General features: G+C 40.2%; 1 long non-coding RNA gene across 2 annotated transcripts; it reads left to right on the top strand.

Annotated features, from left to right (window-relative positions):
• The first annotated feature begins 5,423 nt into the window (after window positions 1-5,423).
• LOC128097746 (uncharacterized) lies at window positions 5,424-23,407 on the top strand. 2 transcript variants are annotated; one of them, XR_008213967.1, is made up of 5 exons: window positions 5,424-5,585; window positions 6,633-6,772; window positions 13,073-13,289; window positions 17,367-17,543; window positions 22,041-23,407. It is a non-coding gene; the product is annotated as an uncharacterized LOC128097746 (long non-coding RNA). The 2 variants fall into 2 exon arrangements; XR_008213968.1 differs by lacking the exon at window positions 22,041-23,407 and adding an exon at window positions 18,880-19,874.
• Window positions 23,408-23,781: the final 374 nt, after the last annotated feature.

Here is a 23,781-nt window from a genome sequence, read left to right on the forward strand (position 1 = left end):
TAGGGCAGTGGTTCTCAACCTTCCTAATGTTGCAATACCTTAATACAGTTCCTCGTGTTGTGATGACTCCCAACTGTGGTAATGTATTGTGTACCCCAATACATTGTGTACCCTAATAAACTTATCTGGGGATCAGAGGACAGAGCCAGCCACTATATTAGAAAGAGAGGCCAGACAGTGGAGGCACACATCTTTAATCCTATCACTCAGAAGGCAGAGATCTGTCTGGATCTCTGTGAATTCAAGGATACACTGGGAACAGAGTCAGGCAGTGGTGGCACACACCCTTAATCCCAGCACTTGAGATCTCATGCCTTTGCTTGGAAAGCACACACTTGGAAACTACACACACCATGTCACTTCCTACATGGCTGGGTGGAGAATGGTACATAAGGCGTGAGGAGACAGGAACTAAGCAGCAGTTCAACTGAGGCCCTCAGGGGTGAGGACTCAGAGGCTTTCAGTCTGAGGATTCATGGAAACAGGATCGGCTGAGGAGTCGGTGAGGTGAGGTTGGCTGTGGTTTGTTCTGCTTCTCTGATCTTTCAGCTTTCACCCCAATATCTGGCTCCATTTTTTTTTAAATAAGACCATTTAGCAATTTGTGTTACACCCAATGATAAAATTATTTCTGTTGCTACTTCATAACTATAATTTTGCTACTGCTATGAATCATACTATAAATGTGATTTGGGATGAGAGGTTTGCCAAAGGGGTTGTGGCCCACAGGAGGAGAACCACTGATCTAGAGGGATAAGAATCTATTGTGGGGGAAGGGGTGGAAGAAGACAAGGCAGCAAGAAGCTGACAAGGGTGCTGGAGCAGACCACAGAGAGATCACATCCTTTACCATCAGCAAGAAACAAAGAAAGAAAACTGCAAATAGAGTGAAGACAGAAGCTCTCCAGGCCGCCCCCAGGGGTGGACTTCCTCCAGCAAAGCCACTCCTCCTAACCCCCCAGACAACACCACCAACCTGGAACCAAGTGTTCAAATACGTGAGCCCATGGGGAGACATTCACATTAAGTCACCACAGCACCCCTCAAGTATTAAGGACCAAACTCAACTGGTAACTAGTCATGCAAAATTTAAGATATATATAGTAAAAGCCATTCACATCTAATGTTGAAAAACATAGATTAGCAAAAACAGCAAGAAGGCAAACTATTTAAACTCATCATCAAGCTATTAGTATTTTAGTGCACAGCTCACAAATATTGTCTGTGATTATCTGTAATTGTCTTAGTTGGGGTTACCATTGCAATGAAATGCCATGAACAAAGGGAGGAAAGGGTTTATTTCACTCACAGTTCCACATGACAGTCCATCACTGAAGGAAGTCAGGGCAGAAACTCAAACAGGGCAGGAACCTGAAGGCAGGAGCTGATGCAGAGGCCACAGAGGGGGGCTGCTTTCTGGCTTGCTCCTCGTGAATTGTTCAACCTGTTTTCCTATAGAACCCAGGACCAGCAGCCCAGGGATAGTACTATCCACAACGGGCTGGGCCCTCCCCCATCAGTCACTAATTATGAAAATGCCTTACAGCCCAATGCTATGGAAGCATTTTCTCAATGAGGTTCCCTCCTACCAGATAATGCTAGCTTGGGTCAAGTGGATATAAAAGCAGCCAGCACAGTAACACAGATGCATGAATAATAGGCTTTTAAAAACAACAAAATCCTATTCAATATGTTGCTTGGAATGATATTGTATCATATTTATGGATAGCTTAATAGTTTGTCAGTATGAACATAACCTTTATTATATGATATTTTTGGTATATCACAAAGCATAGAAAAACATTCTCTTATGATACAGTTACATAAACATACTAAATCCTTATCATTGATAACATGGTTTTGGTATTTTTTTCTTGAAGGGACAATATTGTGAAGAACATCCTGAACACATTCATCCTGTTATGACCCTACTTGAATTTCTCCTTAAGAATGGAACTGTTGGGCCAATGAGATGGCTCAGTGGGGAAAAGAGCTTGCCGCTAAGTCTGATGACTTGAGTCTGACCCTTGGGACCTACATGGACATGGTACTACATGGTAGGAGGAGAGAACCAACCCCAGTGTGGGTTGTCCTCTGACCTCACTACGTACACTGTGGCACCTGCACATATGTGTGTGCATGCACACTCACTCACACACACACAAACACACACACACACACACACACACACTCGCACACACAAGTAAATAAATAAATCTAAAATGTACTTTTTTTTAAGAAATGGAACTGCTGTACTATGGATTCTGTGCATTTAAATAATTCTTCTAAGTTTATTCACCTGGTCACCCCCATCCCAAACGCTTCTAATTTATGCTTTCCTTTTTCCTTGTTTTTTTTTTTTTTTTTTTTTTTTTTTGGTTTTTCGAGACAGGGTTTCTCTGTGTAGCTTTGCGCCTTTCCTGGAACTCACTTGGTAGCCCAGGCTGGCCTCGAACTCACAGAGATCCGCCTGGCTCTGCCTCCCGAGTGCTGGGATTAAAGGCGTGCGCCACCACCGCCCGGCTTTTTTTCCTTGTTTTAACCAACAGACTGTGTGATTAATTTTACACTTGGAAAATATGGTAGATGGAAACTGGTTTCTTGAGATAGGGGTTAGTTGTTTGTTTCTGTAGTACTGGTGATCGAACCCAGGACCCCACTGCAAGCTGGACGAGTGCTCCTCTATGTAGCCATCCTCCAGCCTCATTCTTTCCTTGCATTGGGTCAGGAATTTCTTTGCTTTCTGGCTGCCTGTGTTGACTAGTGGGTAGGGCTGGTGTCCACTTCTCTATCGGAACATCCCGTGTATTGACTAGGCTTTTTCTTACTTTATGCATTATTTTTCTGCAGTCATTTTCTTGCTATCTGGTCAAATCTCTCATTTTTTTGTTGTTGTTGCGTAGAAAGGCCTTTTCTGTTTCACGATTACATCTGTTCTTCTGTATCCATGTATAGCTGCTCTAAATGTCTCATTGATGTTTAAATCTTTAATGTTGGTGGATTTATTTTGGTGTGTTGTAACTTAGGCATCTTAACTTTCCCCCAAAATAGTAGCCAGTTGAACCACTGTTTATGGAATAATTCTCTTTTCATTTTAGAATCTGAGGTTATCCATGCTGGGTCTTTGGGGGAACGTATCTGTTCTGTTTTATTTATGTGCTTATTTATTCTGGTCTTAGAACTGTGCTATTTTCATACTGCACATTTTAATACATATTAGCATTTAACAAAGCAGACCAGATACTGTCTACTCTTCCCTTTCTGACTCCCTCCCATCCTATCTCCCTCTCTCTCTCTCCTCTTCCTTTACTTTGTTATTCTTGCATATATTTTAAATCAAATTTAATACAAATACCTTTAATTTTATCAAGTATAAAAATAATATTATGTTGATAGAAATAGTATTGAATATAGAACATCGAGCCGTTGAACCCTCTGTTTTGGATAATAATATGGTTTCTTTTATATCCTTGAATCAAGTTCTGCTCTTCATATGTGTCATGCATATTTTATTAAATTTAAATTGCCCTTGTTATTCAGGAAAATTAGACATAGATGTGGATGTCAGTATTCCCATACATATAATTGTGTGTGTGTGTGCGCGTGTGTGTGTGTGTGTGTTTGTGTGTGTGTGTGTGTGTGTGTGTGTGTGTGTGTGTGTGTGTGTGTATACCTGCTGGTGAGTGCACTGGACATATTCTTTGGTTGCTCTTCACCTTATTTTTAGAGACAAGGTCTCTCACTGAAGCGAGCTGGCCTTCCAGCTCCAGCAAGTCCCTTGTCATCACCTTCTTGAGACTGGAATTACAGACAGGCACCACTACGCCCAGAATCCTACACGGGCTCTGGGGATCTGAACTCAGGTCCTCAGGCTTGCATGGCAAACATTTGGCTGACTGAGCCATCTCTGGACCTCTCATATAGGCAGCAACAACATATTTTAGGATTTGTTTTTAAAATTATGTGTGCGTTAGTGTATAGGTATGTGCACATGTGAGTGCAGGTACCTGTGGAGTCCAGAAGAAGGTGCTAATCCCCTAAAGGTTGAGATAGAGGTGGTTATGAACTGTCCTTCCTGAGGGCTGGCCACTGGACTCCAGCACTCTGCAGTAGCAATGCCACTCTTAACCACTAAGCCATCTCTCCTGCCCCAGCAGCAGGATATTTTAGCAACAACTTTTCCTTACTCAATATCCCTAATTACTTTTTTTTTCATTTGTTCTTCCTGGCTTTCATATGGCAGTGCATGAATGAAGACTGTAACTTCCCTCATTAAATATTTAAAGCCCTCAGCAAGACCAATGTTCTAATGATGCTGTCCAGCATGTCTGACCAGTCTTTACCTTTTGAGACGTATTTGAATGTTAGTAAACAATGTTAGTAAACAGCAAAGTGCAGCAAAGCCAGTTAATGACATATGTTCTAATGTAAATTGGTTAATTCAAATCCATGGGGATAGCATGCGACAGCATCCACTGAAATAGCTTGCTCCCCCATCACAGTAACATCTTAGCCATCTCTTCTGCCAGTTTGCCCCATTTCAGAGATGGCAGTACGGCTTCCTGGCACCATTCAGAAGTGTGTACTATATGTCTGAAGCAGGGGTTATAAGGCACTTACAAAGTGTTTTAAAGCATTTAGGCTGGCGACCTTTTACAGTTGTAACACAAAAGCTCATTTGCCCCCCTTTCCCCTGATTTTAGCATAGATGTTTTTAGAATGTTTGGAAGCTGCATGACATGAGATAGTCCGTGTGACCGGAATGTTCTGAAGGCTGCGTGACATGAGGGAGTCCATCCTTCTGAATATGCACACAGATGGGAGGGGCCGGCTGATTTCTATTAAGCCGAACATCAAAGCAGTTTATAAGAGTTAGAGTGACACTGCTCTCACTCTTTTCCTTTCTGTTTTGGAAAATGTAGTTATTTTCACAAACATGTTGTTTATGCTAACATTGAGTGACTTTATTACTGTTATTGTAATTAAATAAATAACAATAAAGTCAAGTTCTGTCCTCACATCTAGTACGGTAAGTATCCATAGCCATAACTCACTTAAACCAAAGTTCCGTGGGTATCTTAAATCATTTTTAACAATGAGAAAGTATTTTGAGGACAAAAAGTTTGAGAACTATGGCTTGAGGCTAAATTATGCAATTACTCCTGCTTCTAAATACAGCCATTCCTGCTTTGCTTTTATTGTTAGTGGGCTATAATTAGTTGTGTAAGTAGTAATTGTGCAGTGTTTTTGATGTTTATAAATTCAAGACTTCATAATAAAATATTAACAATGAAATCCAGATTGAAGATACAGCAGGCTTTGGGATAAGTTCCTCCATGTTCTTTTTAAGTATTATAAACATGAATTTTCTGGCTGTGGGAGAACAAAGAAGCCACATTCCTAACATTGAACTATGTGGGGAAACAGCCTCTGATACTGTGCAGAAACCAGAACCTGGGACCTTTGGAAACTGTAGAGATGGCAAAGGAGAACAGTAACTGAAGTGAATTCAACGACAGCGATATGGTCACATCAACAGACATAAAGTGGCAGCTTTGTCATATCAGAGGCTGCACTTGGAGTCGGTAAGTTGCCCAGATCATCAGAATGCTCAAACCTTGGTATGTTTAAAAGCTCAAAGGGAGCCTGTGAGGTGGCCCGGTGGGTAAAAGCTCTCCTGAATTGGAAGCCTGAGGGCCTGAGTTCAAGGCCCGGAACCTACAATGGAGAGAGCTGACTCCCCAAAGTTGTTCTATAAAAACTTAAAATAAAAGGAGCTGAGGGCTAGAAAGACAGGTCACTGGTTACGAGCACTGGCTGCGCTTGCAGAAGACCTGGGCTTGATTCTCAGCATTCCCATGGTGGCTCACAGCCAACAACTGTAACTCTAGTTCTAGGAGATCTGTTACCCTCTTCTGACCTCCATGAACACCAGGCATGCGTGTGGTACACATACATACTACAGGAAAAGCACTCATTCACATAAAAGTAAAATCAGTAAATCTAAAAAGTGATTTTAAGTTGAAAATGTCATAATTCGCCATTTCACAAGAGTGACGATTATGTCTGTCAAAACCTGAATTTTAAATAAAGAATAATTTCTCTCATCAATGAGAAAAATCATAAAAATCATTAGGAATCAATTTCACATGATAAGTATTTGTAATAAAATTTCCTAAAGTTTATCAAAATATTGATAAAGCAAATGAAAAACATCTAGAGAATACCGTCTGTGTCTTTAAAAATAATTGTACATCCTCAGACATAAAATATTTAATAAGCTTCAAGTAAGGAATGCCATTAATATGTGCTTATCACTGCAATCTAAATATATGGACTTGCTTGTTGCAGAAATATTTATCTGCTGAGAGAAGAAAACAACTTTTTGGAAAATGTATAAATCAAGGCAGTAAAATGTCAATCATTATTGATGAAGTCTCAACCATTTCATATAAAATAGTTTTAATAATTTATTTAACACGCGAACTTCAAGAGTTTGAAGATAATTTAATGGCTTTTGTTGATCTCATGAGGCAGGAAGGAAAAGCACCTGAAATAATTTATCAAAATTTATTGTTGACACATAAGAAAAATGGTTCCAATGAACAATATTTCCATGAAAAACTTATTAGATTTCGTACAAGCCTGTGAAGAGCTGGGGAGAGAACCCACAGTTTCAAACAACATTTCAGCAAACTTCTTGGACATTTTAATCAGGTACTGTCTGACTCACTGAAGTCGAGAATCCCTGTGGCTGACCTGTATAAAGTAGGTAAGTGATTATGAATGTCTTCTAAATTAGTGTTTGATTTATTGTCACGAATTATAGAGTTTCAGGGAAAAATTAATAACAGAACCAAAGATTTGAAAGTTGAAACAATGGGACTTAGAATGCTTGGGCTGTGATGGATTGCAAAAGTAGTTTGAAATTTTCGAATTTATCAATTTAACAAAAATAGTGTAATAGGAGCAAACACTGAGAAAATTGCCCTCTTTTTAGAAAGAAACTCCACCGTAAGTTAATTTGAAAGTAAAATACGAACAGTGACAGTTTAATGTGAAGTTTCACTAATGATTGGAGGCAGATTAATGTGATGAACACTAAAAAATGTGGGAACACAGAAAACCAAAGGGAAAAAGAGGTTCAATAGAAATAAAGATAATAGACTCTTTCTGATGGGAGAAAACATTGAAGAGAAAATACGTCCAATCCATAAACAGTCAGAAAATGTATTTGGTGTTTAATGGCAAAAGAAAAAACAGAAATTTTTCTTTAATTTTTTTCTCACTAAACTGTGTTTTAAAATGTATTATTACTGTTGCTATGACCACTATTTGGCTCTGCAAATGGATTAAGGTAAATGAAGGTTGATAAAATGATTTTTGTAATTAAATACAGTCATGCATCACTCGGCAGTGGGAAAATGTTCTGAGGAGTATGGGCTAGGTGATCTCACATTTGTGCACCATGGCAGAGGGTACTACTGACTCAGATGCTTGTCGTGTCACAGGAGACACAGTCTTTGCAGATGACCAGCTGACAGGCTGCCTATCCCTCCCTGATTAAATGTGTTACATGGCATGTGGTTGTACAACATTCTAGTCCTCAAGTTCTGCATGGCTTCAAGGATGATGGATTTGAAAATGTAAAAACTGAATGTTTTAAAGGTTAGAAATGTTTGGATTGGTTGCTGGGTGTTCAGCGGAAGCTGACAGATTCATCAGCATTTGAACAATATTGTGATCTTGAGAGACATGTGGCACCAGTCAGCCACTGAGTACTAATTAGTGGTTAAGTGGCTGGGAGAATTAGATGTGCTCTGTGTGTCAGATTATTGCTCACTTGATTGGTGATAGTTGTGTTTTTAAAGTTGCGCCAACAACTCCTAGAAATCAGCAAATGGTTTGGAAGTTACTAAAATAATCTGATGACAATTTTAATGTTTTATCTCTAGGAATGGCAAGAAAGTTTATGATATGTAGGTAGAGACAACTTTGTTTCCCTAAAGAGTACAAAACAATAAAATTTTGATATTTTTAGTATATATGTTTTTATTACTGAGTCCTTAGTTAGCCTTTTGAATAGTCACGTTTTTATTAGGTTTTGTGACAAATTGCATTGGCAGGCGGTGATAAGATGAAGTTAAGCAACACTGATGGCTGGGGCCTTGTTGTTGCTTTTGCTGAATTTAATTATGTTTTTAGTGCTTTTCATAATGCTGATATTTGATTGAATGTAATTAAAAAATCAAATTTTGTGAGCATTATTTTTTGTGTGTAAAGAATTTAATATTGTTTGCCATCTTTGACATACTAATAAGGTTAGTTAAAATAGTAGACTTTTAATGTTGAATTGACCTCTTATTCTCATAATGGGCCCTATTTGGTGGTAGTATATTATTTTCTTAATGTGCAGCTGGATTCAATCATCCTTTAAAAAAAAAAGAAAGAAAGAAAAGAAAAAAGAAAAAGAAATTTCATATCCACATCTCCAAACACAGTTGGTTATTAGCTTTCTTTCCTGGGTTTATCTATAAATGTTATCAGACTTGAGTCTGGATGACCCCCTCCCAATTAAACAACAGAGACACAGTGCTTTGTATTCTCTCCTTGAAAAAAAAAAGTCCAATTACAGTTTTTAGTCTATGTAAATTGCTTCCACTCTTTTTATTATTCTCTCTCTCTCTCTCTCTCTCTCTCTCTCTCTCTCTCTCTCTCTCTCTCTCTCTCTCTCTCTCTCTCTCTCTCTCCCCACCTCCACCCCCATTTCCAGCTCCTCAGTACTGGGATTTGAACTCAGGTCCTCTCCCCAACCCTATTTTTTTTTTGTTTCAGTTTCTATCTCTTTTTGAGTCCATTTCAGGGAACTAAGTCTTACAAAAGAATTTGCTTCACCAAAAATCTCAAATTTTGAAAAAATACATTTAGTGTGTGTGTGTGTGTGTGTGTGTGTGTGTGTGTGTGTGTGTGTGTGTGTGTGTTGCATGTCTGTGTACCATGTGTGGGAGAGGCCAGAAGAGGGTGTCAGATATCCTGGAACTAGAGTTGTAGATGGCTGTGAGCATACCTGTGGATGCTGGGAACTGAGCTCAGGTCCTCTGCAAGTACAGCCAGTGCTTTTAACCTCTGAGCCATGTCTCCAGATCCTTAAGCATCAGTTTTTGAGCCTAGCAATTTGTGATTTCTGTAATATATGCTTTAAGATGGCACTTTCCTCTAGGTCTATAGTAAAGCAGTTTCATCATTCTGAATAGAATAATTGAAAAACTAAGATACTATTCACATACCATAAAATTGACCCTTTGAAGGTTCACAGCTCCCTGCTTTTTGCTATATTCACCAACTTTATGACATCACCACAGGTTAATTCCAGAACACTGCTATAACTTAGAGGAAACCTGGTGCTGCTTAAGCTGCCTTTCCCCAGGCTCCCTCCCCCAGCCCATCAGCCACTAATGCACTTTCTGTCTTTGGACTTGACCATTCAAGAGGTTTAATACAAACAGGATCATAGCACTCATATCCTTTTGTGCTTGGATTCTTTCGTTTAGCAAAAATATTTTCCAGATTTATCCACGTAATGGGTGTATTGATACTTCATACCTTTTTATGATTAAATACTATTCCTCTGATGTGTGTGTATGTTGATTTTTTTCCTGTCAATTTTGATGGACACTTGTATTAGTTACACTTTGAGATGTTACAAATAATGCTTAACATTGAAGTGCATTTTTTTTTCTGGATACATTTTTCATTCTCTTCTATGTACCTCTAGGAGTGACATTGCTGGATCATACTGTCACTCTAATCTTTTGAGGAACTGACCGCTCCAAAGTGGCTGTACCATTATAAAACTTCCTCTGGTAACCAGTTTTCTCTACATTACACCTTTAAATCAACTATTTTTAAAAAATTAGCCAGGCGGTGGTGGCGCACGCCTTTAATCCCAGCACTCGGGAGGCAGAGCCAGGCGGATCTCTGTGAGTTCAAGGCCAGCCTGGTCTCCAAAGCGAGTTCCAGGAAAGGCGCAAAGCTACACAGAGAAACTCTGTCTCGAAAAAAACCAAAAAAAAAAAAAATTATGGCCATCCCCCTGAAGGAATGGAATAGATTTCATCTGTATTTCTATAAAGACATGAAAGATAATGTTGAGCATTTCATCACACACTTATTCACCATTTGTATCATTTTTGGGAAAGTGCCTATTTGTACCCCTTGCCTGCTGAGTTATTTGTACTTTTATTGTTGAATCCTAAGGGGTCTTTACATATTCTGGATTCATGGTACTTCTTGGATATACTATTGTCACATAGAAGTGATTTGCAAATGTTTTCTCCATCCTATGGGTAGCTTTTCAACTTTTTATTTTACTTAATTTATTACCAAGATCATTTTATTATTTATTCATGTGTATGTGTGCCTGTTGGTGTGTGGGTATGTGCACATGAGTTCAGGTGCCAAAGGAAGCCAGAAGAGGGCACCAGATCACCTAGAACTGGAATTCCAGGCAGCTGTGAATTGCCCAGCATGGGGGCTAGGAACTGAACAGATGGGCTGTGGGAAGAGCAGGATGTGCTATCAATGTTTGAGGCCTCTCTCCAGCCCCCTTTCCAACCTAAGAAACTATTGGTTAGTGGAGAGTATTTATGTCTTTCCCTAATAGTTTTATGTGTTTAGCCTTTGTATTTCGTCTTTGATCCATTTTGGGTTAATTTTTGCATATGCTGTGAATTACGAATCCAATCTCACCTGCACATGACAGCCGGCTTTTCTACACCAATTTTTCATCAGATTCTTCTCTCCTCCCTGAGTTTTCTTCTTGGGGCCTGAGAGATGGCTCAGTGGGTAGAGCTGTTTGCTGCCTATCATGATGGTCTGAGTTCAGTCCCCAGGTCCCACATTATGGAAGGAGAGAAATGTCTCCCCAAAATTGTCCTCTGATCTCCACATATGGCACATCCCTGTCAACAGACACATAGATAAACACATACACACATAAACAAATAAAACGTAATTTTTAAAAGATCGTGAATTTTCTTTAAAAATTTAAAATAATCTCCACACCAGTTTCTTTTTTAAAAAAGACTAATTTTATTATTTTTGCCTATGTGTCTGTGTGCCATGTGCATGTGTGTCCTCATGGAAGCCAACAGAGGGCGCTAGACACCTGAGAAGTGGAGTTGGGCTGGGATTGGAACTCTGGTCTTCTGCAAAAGCAGCAATGCTGTCTGTCAATCACCTCTGTGAATTTTCATGTTGGCGATAGGAGCCTGGAGCTGCATGAGTTCATTTATGAATTCTCAATTTCAGATTTTCATGGCTTCCCTTACACTACCAGTAGGCTGTCCTGGTTACAATAGCTTTGTAATCTCCATTCTGACACTGGAAATGGCAAGGTTTCCAACTTCACTCTATCAATGAAAGATGTTTAGAATATACCCAGCTCCCTGAATTTCATATACATTTTAGGGCCAGAGTCCTGGTATTGAGGTGTGGGGGAAGGCAGATGGAATTTATTGCAACATTAGAGCTTTGCAAATCTCCTCCCAGCTTCTCCACCAGAACCTGCTGGTTTTGTCTATATTTTCCATTGCAGTCAATCAACTCAGGAAGCCAAGAAGTCTAAAGACTTGCCTGGGATTGTAGCTAACAAACATCTTTATGTTTTTGACAAGGTAAAAAGTAAATAAGGTAAGAAAAGTATAACCCAAGAAGAGGGAGATCTCATAAGTCACCAGAAATTCAACAGGAAAAAGGCTTTGAAAGGGATGCAGAACTATTGGGATCACTCTAGTAGCAACCAGGTAAAGATTTACACAGAGATAAGGCATATTCAAAGCATCTGCAGAGTTTCAGAGAGGGAGGTAGGGTTACAGAGAAGAAAATACCACTGGTCCTAAGTACTGTTCTAACCCTAACTCTACCCTAACCCTAACCCTAACCCTTACATTAGCCCTAAGCCCAGCCCTAACCTTAACCTTCAGCCGTTTTAACCAAGCAAATATTCTGCACACTGCTGCAGCCTTTGGCTTATTTTTTCAGAGCCCTGGAAAAATCCCTTCTGACAGAGTTTCCCAGCTCCTTCATTGCTCTCACGGGGGAGAGAATTTATACAAGTCTTTGCTGTTTCCACAAACATTGGTCCGAATGTTAACAAACTCCCACCCCTTAGCCTTTTCTCTTTCTGATTGATTTTGCCAGCACTCTTGTTCACATTTTAATAATTAGAATTCAACAGTTCCCTTTCCATTTCTTTTCCAAGTTGTTGATGTCATACCTATTGTCGAATATTTTCACTTTTAGTTCAGTCCATTTAAAAATGTGCCTTTAAAAAAAACTTCTTGAAATGAATGGGTACTCCAGCTGTTTTGATCTTTCTCTGTTTTGTGATGAGTAATACTGAAATGATGGGTTATCCTGGGGGCAGCCCCCTGGACTCTCCTGAGTCCCCACACACACTGCTCTAATTATCTCCTAGGCCTTGTGGTGTGATTTTTATTTTTGACTTTTTTATTTATGAGGGCATTTTTAATTTTCTAAGTGATTTTTATTTATTTTGCAGCCTGTTCTTTATTTGATTGCATTGTAGTATGTAGAGACATCAACGAAGTCCTCCCCTTTTGGATCCATTGTTTTCTTTTGTGATTCCTAAAGTCATTAACTTAAAAACTGTTGTGTGAACATTTGAGAATAACACATTCTTAGGCTGCCCGCATCATTTCACGCTCCTGTACATCTGTATAATCAGTGTCCACTGCCTCTCTTTCCTTATTTGATCCTTACTGACTGAGAAATCGCTCAGATTTTTTATTATAAACTTAATTTCTTATAAATTATGGGATATTCAGTTGCCTGCTTTAGTAACGGATGAGTTGCACTAGTTTGTGCTTTTCAAAGGTTCTAGTCCATGTCATCTCAATTTCGAAGTTACCCTGTGAAGTTTGAATGATTTGTCTAATGTCCTTGTGGGTGTGTGAGCCTGAGTGTGCATGCACATGTGTCTCTGTGTGTTGAGTGTGTGCAGGTGTGGAGCTCAGCGGCTCAGTCACTGATCCACCTCTTATGGTTTCAGACTGCCTTGCGTGCCTCGGCTCCGCCTGTCGCCACCTCCCCAGTGTCAGGGTTTCAGGCACACACTGCCACACCCAGCTTTCGACACCAGTGCTAGGGATCAGAACTTACGTCTTTTCCTGTGAGCCGCCACCACAGCCCCACCTGACGTCCTTTTGTGACCTGCAGAGTCTATGGTGGCTTTCTTTTTGTTGCTGATACTGGGAAATGTGTCATCTGTGAGTATTGCCAGTTTTTTAACTTTATTGATCTTTTCAAAGAGTAAGTTCTTTGTTTCATTTTTTTTCTATTTTTAAATTTTCATTGATTTTTTTTCCTATCTTAGATTTATTATTCTCTTTTGCTCTTTTGCTTTGAGTCTATTCTGCTTTTGTTTTCCAAAATTCCTGAGGGAGCTTAGATTGCTGATTGGAAACTGTTCATCTGTTTATGCATGCGTGTAGTGTAATAAATTTCCCTCAGTAATTCCCTGGCTGTGTCCACAAATTTTGATACACTGTATTTTCACTTTATTCAGTTCTGTGTATTTTTTTTTATTCCTCTTGAATCTTCCTCTCTGTCCAGTGGGTCATTTAGAACTGATGGTCTGTTTCCCAGTATTAGGAGATTTCTCCTTTATGTCTCTGATTCTTGGTTCGATTCCATGTGGCTGAAGAAATTCTCAGTGCCAGTGCCCTTATAAAGCTGCTTGTGATTTAAATATCTATTTACTCATTTTTAACATAGCCTTTCAAGATTTATTTTTTATTTTATGTGTATAAATGTTTTGCCTGCATGTATATCTGCATGCCATGTGTGTGCAGTGCTTGAGGAGGCCAGAAGAAGGCATCATATCCCCTGGAAATGAAGATACAGAGGTTGTGAGACAACATGCAGATGCTGTGACGTGGATTTTCTGGAAGAGAAGCCAGTGCTCTTCACCACTGAGCCTTCTGTCTCTCCAGTCCACGGGTGCTTTTTGATGTTCTTACTTGGTACATGTGTTTCTGAGCACATTCCACCTCGTGTCTGTTTTCTCTCTGTTCTTCAGGTTGAATGAGTTCTATTGTCGGACTTTGCCGTATGATGACTCTTCTGTCTGGCTCACTCTGCCCTGGTCCTCCCCTGCTTTGGTTCCTGCTTTCAGCTGCTGCCTCATCATACATTCTACTTTTACATATGTTGTAAACTTCAGATAATCAATGATCTTCAGAGAGATGTAGCTAATAAGGAATTATTTATTATTAGGAAATAAGGAATTATTTATTATTATTGAGGTAGCTGTCATTTGGGGGACTCTTCGTTCCTTATGTAGATTCATATTTCTGTGTATTATCATTGTCTCTTTGAAGGGATTTTTAAAAACGTTTCTCTCTTTGTGTGTGTGTGTGTGTGTGTGTGTGTGTGTGTGTGTGTGTGTGTGTGTGTGTGTGTGTGTGTGTGTTTAACAGAGAGACAGAGAGATCAAGAGAGATTTGTGAGTGTGGATGCCTGAGTTGGCCAGAAGAGGGCATCAGATCCTCTGGAGCTGGAGTTACATGCAGTTGCCAGCCACTGTAGGTGGATGCTGGGAACCAAACTCTGGTCTTCTGGAAGAACGGCAACAGTTCTCAATTGATGACCCATCCCTTCAGTCCCTGAAGGAATTTTTTTTTATTTGTCATTGTTAAGATCTTTAGATGAATTCTTCAAGATTGTGTGTCTGAAGATTATTTTGCCTTTTGTTATTCAGCTGTTGTTGGTTGTAGAATTGGATCTTGAAAGGTCTTTTCTTTCAGGCCTATGTTGCTGCAATATATGTCATTCTCATCTGGTTCCTCTGTAGTTAACACATCTTCCTTGGGATGCTGCTGTAGAGGATTTCTCTTAATAGTTGTTTGTAAGTAACTTGGTTGTGGTGTCCCTCAATGAGACTCTCTTTTCTTTTCATTTTGTGGTTGGAGCTTGTTAATTTGTTTTTTATCTTTTGGTACATATGTAGAAAACTGCTGTTATTTCTTTGAGCATGATTTCTCTCCCTGGACATTTTTAGGCTGTTTTGTTTGCTGTTTCCTGTGGCACATTGCATCATCGCCTAGTGTTTTTCATCTTCTTTTCCATTTCATTTTGAAAACTTCCTAGCATATGACTCCACTTCACTAATATTTCCATATGTAACATCAAATTCACAGGTAATCCCAGATTTTCTGTGTCTTATTTCATGTAGTATAATTTTTTCTCTGTGGGTCAAATCATTTTTTGTGTGTATGTTTTCTAACAGCTGCACCTAACTTGTTCGGCCATTCTTTAGTTCTTTGGATGTATGAAATGGAGTTATATGCCATTAACATCTTCAAATACTCATCAGTATCACCTCTGGGGTTCAGTGCATTATTTTTTCCCTCATAGTGGTGTGTTTCTACTTCCCGATAAAGCTGGTAAGTTTTCATTGGCTGTCAGGTCAGACTGGCTTGACAACAGTTGATTAATCAGTGCTGCCAAGTTTTCTAGCTGTTTAGGACAAGAAGTGACTCTCATTTTAATTTTCCTGTCATGGTTATAAATTAGTGGGTAGATAACATAGTGACTCTAAGTCTCTCATCAAGTTGACTGCTTTGTGTATTAGAATTCCATGTTATTTAGTGACTAGTGTTTACTATTCTTTATAATGAGAATCTCACTTTTATATAAAAAGAAGGTGTATCCTTTCTGGGCAGTGGTCTTTAATCCCAGCACTTGGGAGGCAGAGGCAGGCAGATCTCTGTGAGTTCAAGGCCAGCCTGGTCCACAAAGAGAGTTCCAGGACAGCCACGGCTACACAGAAAAGCCCCATCTCAAAAAAATAAATAAGTAAAAATAAAAAATGAAAAAAGGTTTATTCCTGTCCTCCCATTAAAATACCTGGTATGAATTAAGATTTTATATTAATATTGTCACAATATTCCTTTGACATATTAATGATTATCTTATATCTTTTGCCCATTCTTTTGTTTTAAACATTATTATTCTAGTCCAAGTAGAATTTGCTTTTGTACTTAGCACGATAATCTTTGTCCTTGTAGAGAGAAGTTTGATCTGTTTATATTTATTGTGATGACCAGTGTCTTCCTGCTAATGTTGTCAGCGTATTTCATGTCTCTTCTTACTTTCTTCCTTACCCTCTGCATATTGTGTGCACGTTTTCCACTTTCTTCTTCTTCTTCTTCTTTTAATAATCTCATAATTTACATGTATTCTTTTTTATTTTGGCTGATCCTATTTTAAAAATAAAAAAAAAAAGAGCCGGGCGGTGGTGGCGCACGCCTTTAATCCCAGCACTCGGGAGGCAGAGCCAGGCGGATCTCTGTGAGTTCGAGGCCAGCCTGGGCTACCAAGTGAGTTCCAGGAAAGGCGCAAAGCTACACAGAGAAACCCTGTCTCGAAAAAACCAAAAAAAAAAAAAAATAATAAATAAATAAAAAAATAAAAAATAAAAAAAAACCTTACTAATTCTGGACTCATCTTCTGTACATGGAATATGTGAACCCTTTCCCAGTTGTATTTAGATGAGAGTCATTTCCGTTAGTTTTGCTGCTCTGTGTAGGCATTTCCCACCTCAGACTGTTTTTGTTTTGGCCAATTTCAGACTGACTCTGATGTTTTGCTTTTCTTTCATCCCTCCATGCTTCTCTCTGAATTCTGAGAGATTTTCTTTTTCTGAACAGATGATTTAAATTATTTATTCTACTTCTTTCAATTTTTAATATGCTCCTCATGGCTCTTCTACATTTTCAAATCCAACAATCATGATTTTCATCTTAAAGTAAAATGGTCTAAACTCACACAATACCCTTTGAAAAAGCACTGTGTATTCTCTAATCTCATGGAAATACAAATTTGGTAATAAAAATTGTCTTTATAGTTCTTCTGCCTGCGTGTATGTTTCCTGGATATTCATCGGGTTTCACTGTCTATGGAACTGGACAACTCACCCTTCTGCATGCAGCCCTGGGCAGGCTCAGTTCATCCTCTCAGCCTCTTACTGCCCTTTGGTTCATCTTCAGCGTCATCCCTGATCCCAGGCACTAGGATGAGCTCTAAGTTATTGGAACCAGTGGATACTGATCAAAGTGTCATTCAAACTCCTATAGAGCAGGGATACCCAAGGTCCAGCCAACTTTCCCAACAGGTCTGATTTTCCATCTCAATTTAGGTACCACCCTTAGTGCATCTCCTGGGGAGAGGGGAAAACTGCTTCAGCCCCATGCTCCAAGTATAAGCATTTCCAAAATCTTTGTTTGCTTTCCGTGATCAGCAAATGATCTCAGATCACAGCTTGGTGTCTCTTTATGTCTTAGGGGAAGCCTTCTTCATTCCGTTCATCCACTCCCTCCACGTGTTATCTGCTGAGCAGCGACCACACGCCAAGTACTGTTCTGGATGCTGGTGGCTCAGCGCTGGAAGAAGACAGGCATGCAGCTTGAGATCTTGACAAGAGCCGTAGCCCACAAGAAGAGGATTTTCTCTCCCTCCAAGTGAGCCGATTCACATCACGTCGCTTTATAATATAGATCCTCATCGTTCAGCACCGATAGGGATTGTGAATTCTTTATGATGGGGTTGGTGGTACAGTCAAGTCATGATGATTGGTATAAGAAGGATGTATCCCTCTAAGGAGGGCACAAATACAAATAAAAAGAGAAGAAGAAAGGAGACCAGAAGAGAGGGTGGGGAGGGGAGGTTGGAGAACAGAGGAAGGGGACAATTTCAGAGGGAGAGGAGAGAGAGGGAGTGAGAGGGGAAGAGAGCAGAGGGAATTCTGAGTTCATCACAGATCCTGTGGGTCTCAAATCACTCATTAATTAACTCTGGATCCCCGAATTTGAGATTCACACCCACAAACTTCTTCTCTTCCTCAGAGTCTATGTTAGGATAATGGCCTCCCCATGCTTTGAGTGGAATACATAAAAAATCAAAGTCCCACCACCACTTTGTATTAACTACACAAGTTTGTCCACCCTCATCTGGCACGTCACAACCACGTTCTCCTTTTCATTCTAAGGTCAGCAGAGCATTCTGTTCTGTTCACACCTGAATTGTTTCCCACCTCCAACCTCGGTGTGAGGTGTTTCGTTCTCACACCGCATTGCCTCTAAATGAAGCCATGAAAGTTTCGAAGGAGCTTTGCTCTTCAAGTTTATTGCATGAGTGTAAATTCCCAGAAAAAGGCCCTAAAGCTTGAGAAGTATTGATGGTGTTGGGCAGATCGTGGGTGTTTTAAGTGACTTCAGATAGGGGACCAGCAGTGTGGCAATTTTCCTGGAACATCATCAGCGTTAAGTTCACTTTCTGAAATCAGCTGATAGTGTGGAGGAAGAAAGCCAGGGCATTATTTAGTGCTATTGATCGCCTGTCCTTGTGTTCACTGTTTCTATTTCCTGTGCAGAGAATCCTCTGGTCATACCTTTTGCTCATTTAGTTATTTGGCCTTGGGGGGGGGGGGGTTCTTAAGTAATTTTTTGATGTTATTTGTTTTTTTTCTGGATGAAACATTTTCAACCTTGGTCCAAGGAGAGGTGTAGGGGAGTCTAATAGTCCTAGAAGATATGTGTGCCATAAATGCATCGTGTCTACGTCTGTGTGTGTTTATCTGTGTCAGTGTGAGTGTGTATGCGTGTGTGTGTGTGTGCATGCATGTGTGTGTGTGCGTGTGCGTGTGTGTGTGCACGCATGTGTGTGTGTATCTGTGCAGGTATACATACCCATATGTAATTGTGGAGGGTTTCTTAACTTTCCTCAGATTCTCAAAAAGTTTAAATTTTTAAAAAATGGTTACATTTTTTAAAGAAAGGTTTAAATTTTTTAAAAAAGGTGTGGCAGTGCACACTGCAATCCCAGCACTTGAGCAGTGGAGGTAAGAGGACTGTGGGTTTGATGTCAGCCTGGACACACAGAAAGACTCTGTCTAAACCAACCAACCAACCGACCCACCCCATGAAAATGAGAATGAAAAAGAAAGGAGAAACATTGTTGTGGAAAGGAAGAAGATGGCATGGTACCCGTGCACAGGACTAGGAGACAATCTGAAGAGTAAACCAGGCGCAGCTGGAGGACGGCCATCCTATCCAGTGGATGATGGTGGAGACGCCAGTGTCAGTAACAAAACTAGAGAGGGAACTTTGGGGAATAGAAGAGGGGGAGTCCTGAGTCTATACTGCAGGACTTGGCCTGACAGAGGAGTACTTGCTCACAGTGTGAACACAGCTGCAGAGGGAAGGACTGTGGGCTAGGACACAGGGAAAAACCAAGAAAAGTTACAGTATACTTTCATTAAAATAGAAAGAGGGAGAGAGAGAGGGACAGCAGGAAGAGGGGTAGTGTCGGCACCCCACTAGAGCAGGGGGATGAAGCCCTGTGAAAAGGCTTCTGCTGGGTAGGTGGCTAGAGAGGCAAAAGTCCCTCAACGCATAGCTCATTCTGAGAACTCAGAGCAAGCACCATGGGACTGCCCTCTCAGACCTTGGCTGCTTAATTGACTCTAGGGGGGGAAGAAACTTTGAGTCAGAATCATAGAGCTCCATGCAGTGGATATCTGGTCTGAGGCACAGTCTGGGGTGGACCTGAACTCAGACTCAAAATACAGATCCCACATGGTGGAAGGAGAGAACTGACCCTAGGCAACTGGTAATCTGCCCTTCGCTTGTGTGCACCCCACTCCACCACAGACAAGTGTTAAAACAATAGGGGGCTACTGAGATGGTTCCATGGGTAAAGTAGTCACAATGCAAGCCTGGTGGCCTAAATCCCATTCCCAGAACCCACATAAAAGCTGAAGGGGAGAACTGAAGACATAAAGTTAATCTCTGACCTCTACACACATCTGTCACATACACACACACACACACACAAACACACACACACACACACCAATAACAAATAGATAGATAGATAGATAGATAGATAGATAAAAAGTTGGAGGAATCTCAAATTAATAACGCACCTCAAATTCCCAGAAAAATAAAAACAAAGCCAAGCCCATAGTCAGTAGACAGAAAGAAATAATAAAGATCAGGGAAGAAATGAATAAAATGTGAATGAAAAGAACAATATAAAAAAATCAATGATTCTTTGCAAAGTTAAACAATCTTGTAGTCAAACTAATCAAAAGAGAGGGAAGACACCAATTAATAACAATTGAGATGAAGAGGCAGATGTTGCAACAGATGCCAATGGAATCCAGAGGCTTCCTGGGGCGTACTCTGGGAACTTAGATTCTAATAAATTGGAAAACCTAGGAGAAAAGGATAAATTATCAATAAGTAACCAAACTAAACCAAGAGTCTATAAACAAATAGATCTATAGCAAGCAACAAGATAGGAATAGTAATGCAAATTCTCACAACTAAATAGACGTCCACACACAGGTAGAGTCACTGCTAATTATTCTGAACTATGATGTACTAAGTACTGTTATGGCTTAGGAAGGAATTCTGTCAACCCTGTTTATGAAGCCAGTACTACCTTGATTCCCAAACCTGGTAAGAACACAGCAAATGAATCAAATTATTTATTTGCTGTCTTCCTCATGATCATGGATGAAAACTTTTTAATAAAAATATTTACAAACCAAATTCAACTTCATAGATCATTCATCATGACTGAGTAGACTGCATTCCAGGAATGCAAGGAGAGTTCAACATATGCAAATAAATGCGTATAAACATCATTTTAATAGACTCCAGAACAGAAATCATATGATCATTTTAATTATTTCAGAAAAGAACTTTGACAAAGTCCAACACCCCTTAATGACAAAAGCCCTAAAGAGGAACAAAAGGTTTTTACTTCAACATCATAAAGCACATACATGACAAGCCTGTTATTAACATTGTATGAAACAGGCAAAGACTCAAGAGTAACCACTAACATCAGGAACCAGAGAAGGATGTCCGCTCCCTGTATTCTCATTCAACAAAGTCAGTCCTTGAAGTCTTAGCTACATCCATAAGACAAGAAAGGGAATGAATGCATGGGACAAAAATAGTAAAGGAGGAAGTCAACTTATCCCTAATCGCAGATAAGATGATCCTGTACATAAGACCCTACATTCCCAGACAGCTCCTTGTACTGATGAACATCTTCAGTGGAGAGAAAGACACAAAACCAACATACAAAAACTAGAATTAGTAGCTTTTCTTTATGCCAATAGTGGAAATACTGAGAAAGAAATCAAGAAAACAAATGCTTTAAAAAATAACTTAAAAACATAAAGCAGTAAGCCTAACCAAGGGATGTGGAAGACTATATTGACAATTTTAAAACACTAAAGAGAGAAATGAAAGGCTTGAGAAGATGGAAAGGACCCCTGTGCCCATGAGTTGCCAGAACTGATACAGAGAATGCATCTACACTAGCAAAAGCAATCGAAAGTCTCAGGGAAGCTCCCAGAAAAATTCTAATGGCATTCCTCATAGAACTACAATCTTAAAATTAGTAGAAGGCCCTGGACAATGCCGGGCGGTGGTGGCGCACACCTTTAATCCCAGCACTCGGGAGGTAGAGCCAGGTGGATCTCTATGAGTTCAAGGCCAGCCTGGGCTACAAAGCGAGTTCCAGGAAAAGCGCAAAGCTACACAGAGAAACCCTGTCTCGAAAACAACAACAACAACAACAACAACAAAAACCGATTAGTCCTTCCAGGGCTTTACTTTCTACGTAATCTGCTCTGCGTGATTGCATAATTTGCGCTCAGTGTGATTACACAATCAATGCGCATTTGTGGCATAGCTCCATAAGCCCAATACGTGTGTGTGTGTGTGTGTGGGGGGGGGGGATCCACAAAAAGCGGGTCACAGACTCCTCCCCCTTCTTCTCCACTCCCCCCCATGTCTTCTACAGGCCTAAGCACGGTCTCTTCTGTCCCTCCTTCCCTAAGAAACTCTGATAGTGGGTTTTGTCACGCCTCGTGGCTTTTCTCGCATGGTAACAGCACCACTTAATGAATAACCAACACCTTCTCTCTCCCGCTGTAGAAAAACCAACTCAAAATGGTCCAAAGGTCTGGAACTCTGAAGTCATTAAAGGAAAACTGAAGGAAGACACTTTAGAAGTGTGAGTATAGGCACAGACTTTCTGGGAAAGACTGTAATCGCTCAGGAAATAAACCCGAGAATTGACCACTGGGATTGCTAAACTTGAAGTTTCTGTACAGCAAAGAAAATGAGTGCTGAGACAGCCTACACACTGGGAGAAATACTGCTAGGTATACATCCGACCGAAGATTACTATCCAGAACGTATGAAGAACTCAGACCACAATACCACCCCTACAACAACCCAGCCAATAAATGAGCTAATGAAATAAGCAGTTCTCAAAAGATGAAATGAAACGGCCGAGAAACAGGAAAAATGGCCAACATCCCTCCCAGTCAGGGAGGTACAAAGTAAAAACCACACCACGATTCCATCTCGCCGTGATCAGAACAGCTTCAGAAAGAAAACAGTGAATGCTGGCAATTGTGCCAGAAAGAGGGGCGCTCGTATCTGTTGCTAGGAATGTGAAAGGATTCAGCCACCATGAAAGTCAGCACGAAGTTCCTCAAAGAACTAAAACTAGAACTACCAATGACCAAGCCAACCACTTCGGGGAATATGCCTGAAGAACTCTAAATCAACAGAGATAGACGAACATTGGTGTTTACCGATGACCAATAACCAAGTTAGGAAATCAGCCTAGATGTCCTTCAACAGATAAAAGGATAAAGAAAGTGTCTGTAGGGTGTGTGTGTGTGTGTGTGAGTGGGTGATAAACAAAGTGTGTTGTGTTTGTATACACACACATATATGCACATATACATATAATGGAGTTTTATTCGATCAAAAAGAAGAATGAGATTATGTCATTTGCTGGAAAACAGATGCAACTGGAGATAATCATATCAAGTGAAATAAGATTCAAAGAGACAAATATTGCATGTTTTCTCTCACCTGTGGAGCACAGCTTTTTTTATAGAACATTAAGATGTGTGTGCATACACATATATTAGCATTTACACACAAATTTGGTGTGGAAGCACAAGAGAAACTTGGAAGGAGGCTAGTGGGAAAGTGGAGAGGAGAGAGGAGAGAGAGGCAGAGGTGTGTGTGTGTGTGTCACGGTCAGAACCCATGATATAATAGAAAGAAATCGTATTTATTAAACCAAGCACTGTATACAGTGAATTTGCATCAATTTTAAAAATAAAAAGAATGAAAGAAAAGAAAATTTGAAAGCATGGCTGCAGACGTGTCACACTTGTCTAGCACGTGCACGCCCCTGGGTTCAACCCCAGCACCCCCAAATGATAGCAATATGAAGAGGGAGAAAGAAGAAGAAGAAGAAAAGGAAGGGGAGGAGGAAGAGGAGGGGGAGGAGAAGAGAGAGAAGGGAGAGGAAGAGAAGAGAAGGAGAAGAAGAGGAAGAGGGAGGAGGAGGGGGGAGGGGGAGGAAGCTAAACACCCATTTGCTGCAAATCATCCCCTTGGCATATTATTTCCTTTGCCGTCTACTCTCGGTGTTTGCATATGCATATATCCAGCTTGTTACCATGATTTACTCTGTCAGTCTTTCCCCTTTGTTATTTCTCCTGTGTCCTTTATTCTTGAACTACAACTCCTCACATGGAACAAATACAGACAGCACCTGACTTACAGGGGTCTGGCTTTGCATTTATTGACAGTTGCGTACAGTAAGACTCACCCTGGACACCCAGACTTCTCGGTGTGGGTGTTGGTG

This window comes from Peromyscus californicus, unplaced genomic scaffold (genome assembly GCF_007827085.1).
Source record: "Peromyscus californicus insignis strain IS unplaced genomic scaffold, ASM782708v3 Scaffold_5__1_contigs__length_169319896, whole genome shotgun sequence".
Classification (NCBI taxonomy): domain Eukaryota; kingdom Metazoa; phylum Chordata; class Mammalia; order Rodentia; family Cricetidae; genus Peromyscus; species Peromyscus californicus.